The sequence below is a fragment of the Ranitomeya variabilis genome, chromosome 1, assembly GCF_051348905.1.
Source record: "Ranitomeya variabilis isolate aRanVar5 chromosome 1, aRanVar5.hap1, whole genome shotgun sequence".
In the NCBI taxonomy this organism is placed as follows: Eukaryota; Metazoa; Chordata; class Amphibia; order Anura; family Dendrobatidae; genus Ranitomeya; species Ranitomeya variabilis.
In genome coordinates, this window is record NC_135232.1 from 955456675 (window position 1) to 955470038 (window position 13364).

Here is a 13364-nt window from a genome sequence, read left to right on the forward strand (position 1 = left end):
ATCTCAGACTTTGCTGGTACTGTAAAATGCAGCTGAAAATGTTCATAAACCGCAACAAAACGCCCTGTGTGAACCACTTGTCTATGGCCACTGTCCGGAATCTCCCAGAGCTGGCAGGTCCTGTGGCATTGCTGGCAGTGTGGCCGTGGACTATAGTGTGTGGCCGTGGACTATAGTGTGTGGCCGTGGACTATAGTGTGTGGCCGTGGACTATAGTGTGTGGCCGTGGACTATAGTGTGGCGCTGCCCGTCACTCCCCTCCCCCTCCTAGGACTGGCCTCTCCTAGGACTGGCCCCTGGGCGGCGGAGCGGGCAGCTGTGCGCCGTGTGCTGGGCTTGTGCTTTGCAGACGCTCCCTGGCCGGGGTGTGTTGTGTATTGGCAGTGGGGCGGCTCCGACTCCCTGACGCCAGTGAGACCAGATCAATCCAGGCAGCCGGGGAGAGAGGAGGAGGGAGCCGCAGATCCCGGGCTGCTGGAGGCATGCGAGCCGCCCTGCGTCGTTACCCGCCGATCACCGTGTAGGACTCGCTGCAGGTAGGCGCGGGCGGCCCGGGGGAGGTGCGGGCGCCCTGGACGCCACTTTAGAAGTAGTTTATTGTGCGCCGGCAGGACGCTGCTCCGACACACGGCGGGTGGGGGGCGCCGCCGCGGGGTCGGAAAAGTTACTTGGCGGCTCGGTATTCCCGGCCTTTTGTGCAGTTGTGGAGCAGCAGAGCGGCCTCTCTGTGACCGCCCCGGGATAGTGCAACTTGTGCTCGGGATCCGGGAGGAGGCGGAGGCATGATGGCGCCGGCACCGCACAGAAGCCTTGTGTGAGCGGCCCCTGCACTCCGCGTCCTGCACTCCGCGTCCTGCCCGCCTCTCTGGGGAGAAGTTACCACAAGTCTGCGGGGCAATGGCGGCTCCGTGTAACGAGGAGAACCGAGCAGTAACCCCGGGTGGAAGCGCGGTCCCGCCAGTGCGGGGGGCTGCACGAGTCCTGTGCGGCGGCGGCTACGTGGGAGACCCCCACCTCCTCTAACTGGTGGAGGACTACTGAGGAGACCCCCCTCCCCCAGTACTGGTGGACTACATAGGAGACCCTCCCTCCCGTGTAGTGGCCGGGCACCTGGGAGACCCCCAGCTCCCCTAACTGATGGGGTTGGTGGACTACATAGGAGATCCCCTCCCCCATCTATTGGTGGTGAAGTACATGGGAGACCCCTCAGCCCTATTTATTGCTTCTGGTTGGGTACTACATGGCTGGGGTACCACATGGGACACCGCCCCCACCAGATAATTGGTGGTGAAGTACAACATGGGATCCCCCCCCCGTTAATTAGTGGTGGGGTACCACACAGGATCATCCCCCCCCCCCGGTTACTTGATTGGTGGTGGGGTGACAACACACATGATCACCCCCCCCCCCTGTTAATTGGTGGTGGGGTACCACACGGGATACCCCCCACCCACTGGTTTATTGGTGGCGGGGTACCACATGGGATCCCCCCCCCCCCCCCCCTTCCTTATTTTTGGTAGTGTACCACACGGGACCCCCCCCATTCCCCGGTTTATTAGTGGTGGGGTACCACACAGGACCCCCCACCCCTGGTTTATTGTTGGTGGGGCTGTACATGGGAGACCCCCTCCTGTCTGGCAGCAGAGGTTCATATAGTGCTCACCTCAGAATTGGGAATTGTTGGCTGGTGCCCCCATAATCCATGATGGACCACAGCTAGCCGAGCCCCTACCTCCACACGTGTCGGCCAGTGATGGGCTTATATGGCCTCCGGATACAAGGGCCCTTGTGCTGAATGTTTCGGTTATACTTCTGGTATTAGTAGTCCTCCAGGGTTCTTCTAGGCAATCTTTCAGGTAGTTGTCCTACATGCAGTCACGTGTGTACCCTGCTGGTGAGGCCGCCCCCTAGTGATGCCAGTGTGTGTGGGCACTTGCAGGGCAGCTGTCCTAGCAGCGGAGTGTGACTCCATATTTCTGTGTTGTCTCGCTGAGCCGCTTCCTGTCTGGTCACAACTCTGCTCAATAACCCTGTGTGTGGAGTCAGATGGCCGGCATGGCAGAGACTGTGCCCTGAGGCTGAGCTACTCGCTGGTGACTGTATTAGTGGGGGGACGGGACCCCTCTTGGAGCTGGATGGCCACATAAAAGCATGCAGTCTCCTCATCAGACAGATGTGTATGGCCGTCTGTTGCATCAGGCAGGAAAGCGCTTCATGTTCTCCCTGGAGTAATGCTGTTACTGGAGACTCCTCGGGGTCTCTCCCTGTATTTGTGAGTGCCCCGTCTGGTAATCATGAAGCATCTCGAGGACAGGATAGGGTTACTGCTGGGGCGCAGGTCGTCCTTGTCCCCCTGTCTGACCTCTGAGCACTAGACATGTGTCTCAGGTTAGGTGCAGCTCCTTTATGACTGAGCTGCTACTCTGGCGACAGTGCGGTTTTCCAATTGTCGGGGTCTGTCTTCACTTGCCAGGGTTTGATCCACCCACAATGATGGAGCTTTTTTATTTGGTAAAATAAAAACAGATTTTCACTGAGCTGTAGTTGGATCCTGATCACATCCCCACTTGCTTTGCCTGGGAGCCATATGCCTCTGTAAAAGCCCCCCATGTCTATAGTGCGGGATGCTTTCCAATACACTATGGACTCTTCCAGGCGGCGGGTGAAATCGCATTAGTCTGGGGCTTCATGGCGGTTTGTGGCTGCGACACAGGTCATGTGATCAAAAATCCCTCGGATGCAGGTGAATGAGGTTGCATTGGAACTCCCCCCTACAGTACTGCGTGTAAAACGGCCAAGTCACAAAAAAGCTAGAACTCGTATTTTTCTTTTTTTGCGACTTGCTGATTGCATCACCCTAGAGTTTGCTATATGATTGCATTTTTAGCATCTGCCAAAGCAATATTTAAGCACATGACCTCTATTGCTGCCCAAGTCATTATGTCGCTCCAGTTTTATAATATTAAGGGAATATTTGGACCTCACTCCAAAAATTGCAATACTACTGTGCAGGCCTGACCATGTATGGCTTTAGATGAGATCAAATATTTGTATCTTAATAGCTTTTATTTCACCATTGACTTAATTGGAATCATATTCGCCATATTAGTTATTCAGCTTTGGAATCCTGTCTTGGGCTTCGTTCACACATTGTGTTTTACAGCTCTAGCAAAGTGAACAAGATTTCTGAAATCTCATTCACATGCTGCTTAATTTTCCTTACAGGTTTGAGCCTTCAAGGCTTTTTTTTACAAATCTGCAGCATGTGAATTCTTTCATCCAATTTGCTGCGTTCAAATGAATGGGAGGCTGTGGCAAAAAAAGCAATGCTGGTATTGAATGCAGCAGAAAAAATCTGCAAATACTAAATGTATGAATCTCTGATCTCGTGTCCAGTTGTCTTCCATTTGCAATGGATTCAGTAATAGAACAAAACTGATTTGGGTCATGTTTATAACAGATCCATGTTACTAGATATGACCACCTGGTGCTGTGGGCTTGAGCAGTGCTTTAAAAACAGATCCCTTATTGGACGATGTCACTGACGGGCTATTCTTCGCCTCCATGACATGAGCATAGCAATAAGGGGTCCATGTCACTCTACAGCTCAGTCTCAATCTCGCTCTTCCCTCAGGTTACAGCACTACGTGTATTTCGTAAATATATACAACGGCAATGGACAAGCATAAAATGTTCAGAAAAATAAAAAATGAGAATCCAGAAGTCCTATTCTTAAGCCATTGTAAGAAAGTCCTTTGAGTGCGCCCCGGGATAATGGCTTTGAAATCCCCCCAATAAATCCCCCCAACTTGTCACTATAAGGCCGAAGTCACTCTACCGTATAATATGGACGAATGCTATGCGATAAAAAGACGCATAGCACTCGGACCAGTATTCTTCTATGGGGCAGCTCACATCACCGCTTTTTCCCTCGGCCATTTTCAGTGTGCGAGTGAAATCACAGCATGCTGCGATTGTCACCGACCCTTGGCCGAGTCTCGGCTCACTCGCACCCATATAAGCCTATAGGTGCGAGTGAGACAGCGCACATCACTCAGATATCATCCGAGTGATGTGCATTGTACGCTGACCCCGGCAATGGAGGAGATGGAGAAATTAGTTTCTCTGCCTCCTCTGCAGCTGTGCTCCGATCCTCTCTGTGCGAGAGGCTCGGAGCACAAACGCATGACGCTCGGCTACTGCTGACAGCAGAGCAGGAGCCAAGGGTCATTAGCATATCACATCTGATGCTCTCTCAATATGCTAGTGTGACTCCAGCGTAAGAGAAATGGTCCATTGTCTATATACAGGTGCTTCTTACTAAATTAGAATATCAAAAGTTAATTTATTTCACTTCAATACAAAAGGTGAAACTCATATATTATATAAAGTCATTACAAACACAGAGTGATCTAATTCAAGTGTTTATTCATGTTAATGTTGTTGATTATGGCTTACAGCCAATGAAAGCCCAAAAGTCATTATCTCAGTAAATTAGAATAATTAACAAAAACCACCTGCAAAGGCTTCCTAAGCATTTAAAAGGTCCCTTAGACTGGTTTCACATTTACGTCTGTGTACGCAACATTCAACATGGTGTACGCAGGGACATGCGTTTGAATGCGTCGTTTCTCGATGTGCGGCGGGGTCTGGCGAACGCAACATGTTGCACTTTTGGAAGCGTCAACAAAACGTCAAATATGCGCAGACATAAGCATGCGGATGAGTGTGTTTAAAAACGCATTACTGTCTATGGAAACGCATGCGTACGCATGTCCTTGCATATGCATTTGTTCGATGCGCTTGCGTACTTCGGACTGCGCATGTCCAGGAACAGATTGAGACAACGCCCTCCTGGAAATATCACACGCATGCACATATAAAGCGTAAACGCAGGCAAAAAACTCATGCAAACGCAGCGTTTTTTGTTGTTGCCGTCATGCGTAAGCTGATGCGGATAAAAACGGCAACGTTAGCATGCGTTTTTGCATGCGTTTGCGGACAAGACTCTGTACACAAACACAAATGTGAAACCAGCCTTAGTCTGTCTCAGTAGGCTCCACAATCATGGGGAAGACTGCTGACTTGACAGATGTCCAGTAAGCAGTCATTGACTCACTCCACAAGGAGGGTAAGCCACAAAAGGTCATTACTAAAGAAGCTGTTCACAGAGTGCTGTATCCAAGCATATTAATGGAAAGTTGAGTGGAAGGAAAACGCACGGTAGAAAAAGGTGCACAAGCAACCGGGATAATCGCAGCTCTGAAAGGATTAAGAAAAGGCCATTCAAAAATTTAGGTGAGATTCACAAGAAGTGAAGTAGAGCCATCACACACAGATGTATCCAGCACATGGGCTACAAGTGTTGCATTCCTTGTGTCAAGGCACTCATAACAAATAGACAACGCCAGAAGCGTCTTACCTGGGCCTAGGAGAAAAAGAACTGGACTGTAGCTCACTGGTCCAAGGTGTTATTTTCAGATGAAAGTAAATGTAGCATTTCATTTGGAAATCAAGGTCCCAGAGTCTGGAGGAAGAGTGGAGAGGCCACAATCCAAGCTGCTTAAGGTCTAGTGTGAAGTTTCCACAATCAGTGATCGTTTTGGGAGCCATGCCATCTGCTGTGTTTTATCAAGACCAAAGTCAGTGCAAGCGTCTACCAGGAAATTTTAGAGCACTTCATGGTTCTCTCTGCTGACAAGCATTTTGGAGGTGGAAATTTAATTCTCCAGCAGGACTTGGCACCTTTCCACACTGCCAAAAGTACCAATACCTGGTTTATAAACAACAGTATCACTGTGCTTGATTGGCCAGCAAACTCGCCTAACCTTAACCCCATAGAGAATCTATGGGGTATAGTCAAGAGGAAGATGAGAGACACCAGACCCAACAATGCAGACGAGCTGAAGGCTGCTATCAAAGTAACCTGGGCTTCCATAACACCTCAGCAGTGCCACAGGCTGACCGCCTCCATGCCACGCCGCATTGATGCAGTAATTGATGCAAAAGGAGCCCTGACGAAGTATTGAGTGCATTTACTGAACATATATTTTAGAATAATTTTTCAAGCTGATGTTATAAAGTATTCTAATTTACTGAGATAATGACTTTTGAGTTTTCATTGGCTGTAAGCCATAATCATCAACATAAACAGAAATAGACACTTGAAATAGATCACGGTTTGTAATGACTCTGTATAATATGAGTTTCACTTTTTGTATTGAACTGAAATAAATTTAAATTTTTGATATTCTAATTTAGCGGGAAGCACTTGTACATTTCACCATTGGGACAGGAAAATAATTCTCCTCCTTCCTGAGTCCACCCTTGGAGAGGTTGCTTCATTGATCATTTACCCCCTCCCATAGCCTTCGACCATCAAATAAGATGTAAAATTAACCAACTTTTTGTATGAGGGGTGTTCCATGACAGTATTACCTCTCAGATCACATTGCAATCACAATGTATGAAATACTTTTGCACTAATGTTAAGAGTTTGTCATGGAAGTCTGCAGTCACTATGTGATTGCAGATTTCACAATCCCCACAGCAAATCCTGTGCTGGCGGCGAGACCACGCAGTCATGTGACTGCAATTTATAAGGAGCGAGGTCGTGCACGTCTGATCAGAATGTATATCGCATACGTGGACTTACATGGCCCCTGGCACCAAACTGGACAGCGTGCGCTGTCAGGAGTCAAAGTGCGCGTTGTCTAATATGGATGAACTTGTTAGGATATGTGCAAACGATAAATATTTGCTGCGGACACTTCTGCAAGAATAATGCTCATTTTTTGTTGCTGTGGGGTCCCCCCATTCATTACAGTGGTGAAAAACACTGAAAAAGCACTGAAAGAATTGACATGCTGTAGATCGAAAACTACTTCAAATCTGCACGGAAGAAATGAGCAACAGTGCATGATACTTCAGACATTTCATTCACTTTGCTGGGACAGTAAAATGCTACATATTTTTTGTATAAAAAGCTAATTGTGAACATAGCCTTAAGGTACCTTCACACTAAACGATTTACCAACGATCACGACCAGCGATACGACCTGGCCGTGATCGTTGGTAAGTCGTTGTGTGGTCGCTGGGGAGCTGTCACACAGACAGCTCTCTCCGGCGACCAACGATCAGGGGAACGACTTCGGCATCGTTGAAACTGTCTTTTCCTCTGCAGCACCCGGGTAACCAGGGTAAACATTGGGTTACTAAGTGCAGGGCCGCGCTTAGTAACCGGATATTTACCCTGGTTACCACTGTAAAAGTAAAAAAAAAAAAAACACTACATACTCACATTCTGATGTCTGTCACGTCCCCCGCCGGTGTCCACAGGGTTAAAACTGCTTTCGGCAGGAGCGCTTGCTAATGCTGCGCTGCTGCCGAGAGCTTCCTGCACTGAATGTGTCAGCGCCGGCAGTAACAGCGGTGACGTCACCGCTGTGCTCTGCTTTACGGCCGGCGCTGACAGTGCAGGAAGCTCTCGGCAGCAGCGCAGCATTAGCAAGCGCTCCTGCCGAAAGCAGTTTTAACCCTGTGGACTCCGGGGGACGTGACAGACATCAGAATGTGAGTATGTAGTGTTTTTTTTTTTTTTTTTTTTTAACTTTACAATGGTAACCAGGGTAAATATCGGGTTACTAAGCGCGGCCCTGCACTTAGTAACCCGATGTTTACCCTGGTTACAAGTGAACACATCGCTGGACCGGCGTCACACACGCCGATCCAGCGATGACAGCGGGTGATCAGCGACGAAATAAAGTTCTGGCCTTCTAGCTCCGACCAGCGATATCACAGCGGGATCCAGAACGCTGCTGCCTGTCAAACACAACGAGATCGCTATCCAGGACGCTGCAACATCACGGATCACTGTCGTTCTCGTTGGAAAGTTGCTCAGTGTGAAGGTACCTTTAGTGTTTGCCCTTGAATTAAAGCTTGTGTTGTACCCATTCAGATTCTGGTAGTTATGTTTTAAAGTCTCTTAATGGGAGGGATCCTTCAGTAATTCCTGATACACCACACTTATAGTGGAGGACATGGCTCCTGTGGAGTAGAGCCATTTGCTTGCCTTAGGGTACCGTCACACAGTGCCATTTTGATCGCTACGACGGCACGATCCGTGACGTCGCAGCGATCGTATGATTATCGCTCCAGCGTCGTAGACTGCGGTCACACGTTGCAATCACGGCGCTGGAGCGATGCCGAAGTCCCCGGGTAACCAGGGTAAACATCGGGTTACTAAGCGCAGGGCCGCGCTTAGTAACCCGATGTTTACCCTGGTTACCAGCGTAAACGTAAAAAAAACAAACCGTACATACTCACATTCCGGTGTCTGTCCCCCGGCGTTCTGCTTCTCTCCACTGTGTAAGCAGCAGAGCCGGAAAGCACAGCGGTGACGTCAGACGTCACCGCTGTGCTCGCTTTCCGGCTGGCCGGCGCTCACAGTGCAGAGAAGCTGAGACGCCGGAGGACAGACACCGGAATGTGAGTATGTACTGTTTGTTTTTTTTACGTTTACGCTGGTAACCAGGGTAAACATCGGGTTACTAAGCGCGGCCCTGCGCTTAGTTACCCGATGTTTACCCTGGTTACAAGCGAACACATCGCTGGATCGCTGTCACACACAACGATCCAGCGATGTCAGCGGGTGATCAAGCGACGAAAGAAAGTTCCATACGATCTGCTACGACGTACGATTCTCAGCAGGGTCCCTGATCGCTGCTGCGTGTCAGACACAGCGATATCGTATGGATATCGCTGGAACGTCACGGATCGTACGGTCGTAGCGATCAAAGTGTGACTGTGTGACGGTACCCTAAGTTTTGATTCCTGCATTATCATAGTAAAAGGTGATGTGGGAGGTGGCAGTCATGTGCTAATTGTGTTATCACAAAGCAGGACAAGGGAGACATCTACACATCACACAGTTCATCAGACATTCCGGAGTCAGTGGGAGATTTGGGTGCTCTTTGTTTTTAGCTGAAAAACAAAATGGATTAGGCCATGTTAACACTTTGCGGGTGACCTCTGCGGGTTCTCCCGCAGCGGATTTGATAAATCTGCAGGGCAAAACCGCTGCGGTTACCCCTGCAGATTTATCGCGGTTTGTTCCGCCTATACTATTGATGCTGCATATGCAGCAATATGCAGCATCAATAGTAATGTTAAAATAAAAAAAAAAGTTTATATACTCACCCTCTGACGTCTCGATCTCCTCGGCGCTGCACCCGGCGGTCCGGTTCCAAAGATGATGTGCGAGAAGGACCCTTCGTGACGTCACGGTCATGTGACCGCGACGTCACGGTCATGTGACCGCGACGTCACCGCAGGTCCTGTTCGCACAGCAACTCTGACCGGCTGGCCGCGTGCAGCGCTGAGAGGTGAGTATAACATGATTTTTTATTTTAATTCTTTTTTTTTACCCCAAATATGGTTCCCAGGGCCTGGAGGAGAGTCTCCTCTCCTCCACCCCGGGTATCACCCGCACATTATCCGCTTACTTCCCGCAACGTGGGCACAGCCCCATGCGGGAAGTAAGCGGTTCAATGCATTCCTCTGGGTGCAGAATCGCAGCGATTCTGCAAAAAGAAGTGACATGCTGCGGGTTGTAAACCGCTGCGTTTCTGTGCGGTTTTTCCCGCAGCATGTGCACAGCGGTTTGCGGTTTCCATAGGGTTTACATGTAAATGTAAACGCAATGGAAACTGCTGCGGACCCGCAGCATCAAAATCGCCGCGGATCCGCGGTAAAAACCGCAAAGTGTGAACATGGCCTTACATTTAAGACATTTTAGGACTGTCACTATTCAAATGAATGGATACTGTACTGGATCACTATTTCTAATCTAAGGTCCAGCTGTATTGTGGCCCTTGGGCAGCGTTTTCATATCTTAGACAACCCCATCAAGTGCTGTACTGGAACCCATTCCTCATAGATTAAAACTGTATGGAAATGATAAATTGCCAAGACTCTCGATGTCTGCAGTATGGACATTTGGGATGGGGTACTAATCTGAAAAGGTTAGTGTGCACCTCATGTGAGCTCGTAGTTCCCAGTACCTGCCACACGTCAATCAACATGGCCATAGGACACTTATTAATCGTAGCGGGTCAGAGTATCTCTCACGAGGTTAGGATTGTTTTCATGATGCTGCTTCCGATCACCGTGCTGTAGAAGTAGTGACATGAGTATGGCGCTGCTGAATCTGTGTTGTGTATATCCGGTGCGTGCCTTTATTAAGGTTTGTATGATGCATTGTAACGAAGCACATGGTCTTCAGCATCCACCACTTACACTGCCGTAATGTCTTTTCTCCTATAAATGCTCAGTATTGTTTCCATGTGTCTCTAGTATTTCTGCCTGAAGTCCAAGTGGTGTATGGAGCGGTCTCTCCATCTGTAGCTTTCTCCAGCTAATGGAGGTCTCAGCTCACCCTTATAAATAATGTAAGCTATGTCTAATGGCGGGACTCTGGGGACTGAGGGAAAAAGCATCATTACCAGACTTTTCTAGATGCCACAGATCTCAGATTGATTTACAGCCCTGATCTGGTGCAAAATGGTCTATCAGGGCGAACAGGGTCATTCTGCAAAAAGTGTATGAGATCACTCATTCCAAGGAAGTGATGAAGGGATGACTGTAAGAGGTGGGTTATGGGTACACACACTACCGTTCAAAAGTTTAGGGGCACTCAGACAATTTTGTGTTTTCCATGAAAACTCATACTTTTATTAATCAAATGAGTTGCCAAATGATTTGAAAATCTAGTCCCGACATTGACACGGTTCGAAAAAAAGATTTTTATTTGAAATAATTTTCATTTTCTCCTTCAAACTTTGCTTTCATCAAAGAATGCTCCCTTTGCAGCAATTACAGCATTGCAGACCTTTGGCATTCTAGCAGTTAATTTTCTGAGGTAATCTGGAGAAATTTCACCCCATGCTTCCAGAAGTCCCTCTCACAAGTTGGTTTGGCTTGATGGGCACTTCTTGCACACTATACAGTCAAGCTGCTCCCACAACAGCTCAATGGGGTTGAGATCTGGTGACTGTTCTGGCCACTCCATAAGGCTACGTTCACATTTGCGTTGTGCGCCGCAGCGTCGGCAACGCAACGCACAACGCAGCGTTTTGTGACGCATGCGTCCACTTTTGCATGGTTTTGGGCGCAGAAAAAACTGCAACTTGCTGCGTCCTCTGCGCCCTGACGCATGCACCACAGTGACGCATGCGTCACAAAACGAAAGTGCAACGCATGTCCATGCGCCCCCATGTTAAATATAGGGGTGCATGACGCATGCTGCGGCGCCCGACGCTGCGGCGCAGAACGCAAATGTGAACGTAGCCTTACAGATAGAATACCAGCTGCCTGCTTCTTCATTGTCCTGTTGTAGGATGAAATTGGCTCCAATCAAGCGCTGTCCACAGGGTATGGCGTTGCAAAATGGAGCGATAGAATTCCTTATTCAAAATCCTTTTTACCTTGTACAAATCTTCCACTTTACCAGCACCAAAGCAACCCCAGACCATCACATTACCTCCACCATGCTTGACAGATGGCGTCAGGCGCTTTTCCAGCATCTTTTCAGTTGTTCTGCGTCTCACAAATGTTCTTCTGTGTGATCCAAACACCTCAAACTTGGATTCGTCTGTCCATAACACTTTTTTTCCAATCTTCCTCTGTCCAATGTCTGTGTCCTTTTGCCAATACTAATCTTTTCCTTTTATTACCCAGTCTCAGATATGGCTTTTTCTTTGCCACTCTGCCCTGAAGGCCAGCATCCCGGAGTCACCAGTTGAGGACCTGTGAGGCGTCGATTTCTCAAACTCCAGACTCTAATGTACTTGTCTTGTTGCTCAGTTGTGCAGCGGGGCCTCCCACTTTTCTTTCTACTCTGGTTAGAGCCTCTTTGTGCTCTCCTCTGAAGGGAGTAGTACACATCTTCAGTTTATTGGCAATTTCTCATATGGAATAGCCTTTATTTCTAAGAACAAGAATAGACTGTCGAGTTTCACATGACAGTTCTTTTTCTCTGGCCATTTTGAGAGTTTAATGGAACCAACAAATGTAATGCTCCTGATTCTCAACTAGCTCAAAGGAAGCCATACAGAGGCCTAAGGAACACACTTTTTACACAATGTGGTGAATGGGGAGCTATGACAATGTTAGTATATGTCAGGAAAAGCTCAAAATGTATACTGAGGGCTAAGTGCATAGACAAAGTTTGCACCTTGCTGAAGTCTCGTTCATTTTACTGGCATTGTAAAACACTGCAGGTTCTTCCCACAAGCAAAAACGCAATATATGAACGAGACCTTACTACTGCTGGGTCCATGATATCCTGCAATAAATTACCAACATTTAACAGTTTTTATATATATATATATATATATATATATATATATATATATATATATATATATCTGTTAACAGCAATGCTTCTGAATTGTGTGGGGTGACAAACGTCACTTTATTTAGTGGAGGGTTTCCCCAGGGCACACTCTGTAGTTTCCCAGCTGGCACTGAGCAGTTGGCTGGATTTCACAGTGTGTGTGGCCTGGTAAAGACTGATATCCTAAAATAAATGCTGCCCAACCGCTATCACTGTTGGTTGTGCTGCTACTTGTGAGCAGCAAGCCAGCCCATTATCGCAGCTATATTCAAATATAGAAGTGCGCCATATGGGAAGTGATGCCCTCCCCCACGTGGACAGTTGTCACATTGTCTAATTTGTTTCTTTGGAAAACACTAATTTTAAACTAGATATGTAGCACTGTGCAAAAGTTCTAGGTAGGTGTAGAAACAAAAATGCTGCTAAGTAAGAATGCTTTCAAAAATAAAAATTACAACAGTTTATTTTTATCAACAAAATGCGAAGTGAACAAAAGAGAAATCTAAATCAGATCAATATTTAGTGTGGTCATCCTTTCTGCAAGTGCTTCTAATAGAATTGATGCTGTTTTGAAGGTAAATTCCTGGATTTTATAGTAGTAAGCCACGTTCACACTGGTTCAGTATTTTACATCAGTATTTGTAAGCAAATATCAGGAGTGGAACAATCAGCGAAAAAGTATAATAGAAACACGCCACCACTTCTGTGTTTTTCACCCACTCCTGGTTTGGGCTTACAAATACTGATTTAAAATGCTGAGAAAATACTGAATGTGGCCTTTATAGTGAGGGGTAGCCGTAACTGATTACACCAAGGTGCCAATCATATTCATATGTAGGTTGAAATATAGTAGTAGTAGGCATAACACTGGGTGAGTATGTGGAAGACCGTTTCATGTCAAAAGTCACACCATGGCAAGAGTGAGGCACGTAGGCAAGAGACAAGGTAGTTGTACTGCATCAGCATGGTC

General features: G+C 47.6%; 1 protein-coding gene across 2 annotated transcripts in view; it reads left to right on the forward strand.

Annotated features, from left to right (window-relative positions):
* The first annotated feature begins 219 nt into the window (after nt 1-219).
* The window catches only part of SMAD1 (SMAD family member 1), a 60818-nt gene continuing 47673 nt past the window's right edge, over nt 220-13364 (forward strand). Inside the window, exon 1 of one of the 2 annotated variants that reach the window (XM_077279278.1) lies at nt 220-536. The gene's annotated coding sequence lies outside the window, so the exon portion shown is untranslated. The remainder of the gene's footprint in view (nt 537-13364) is intronic. The other variant, XM_077279279.1, reaches the window with a different exon arrangement.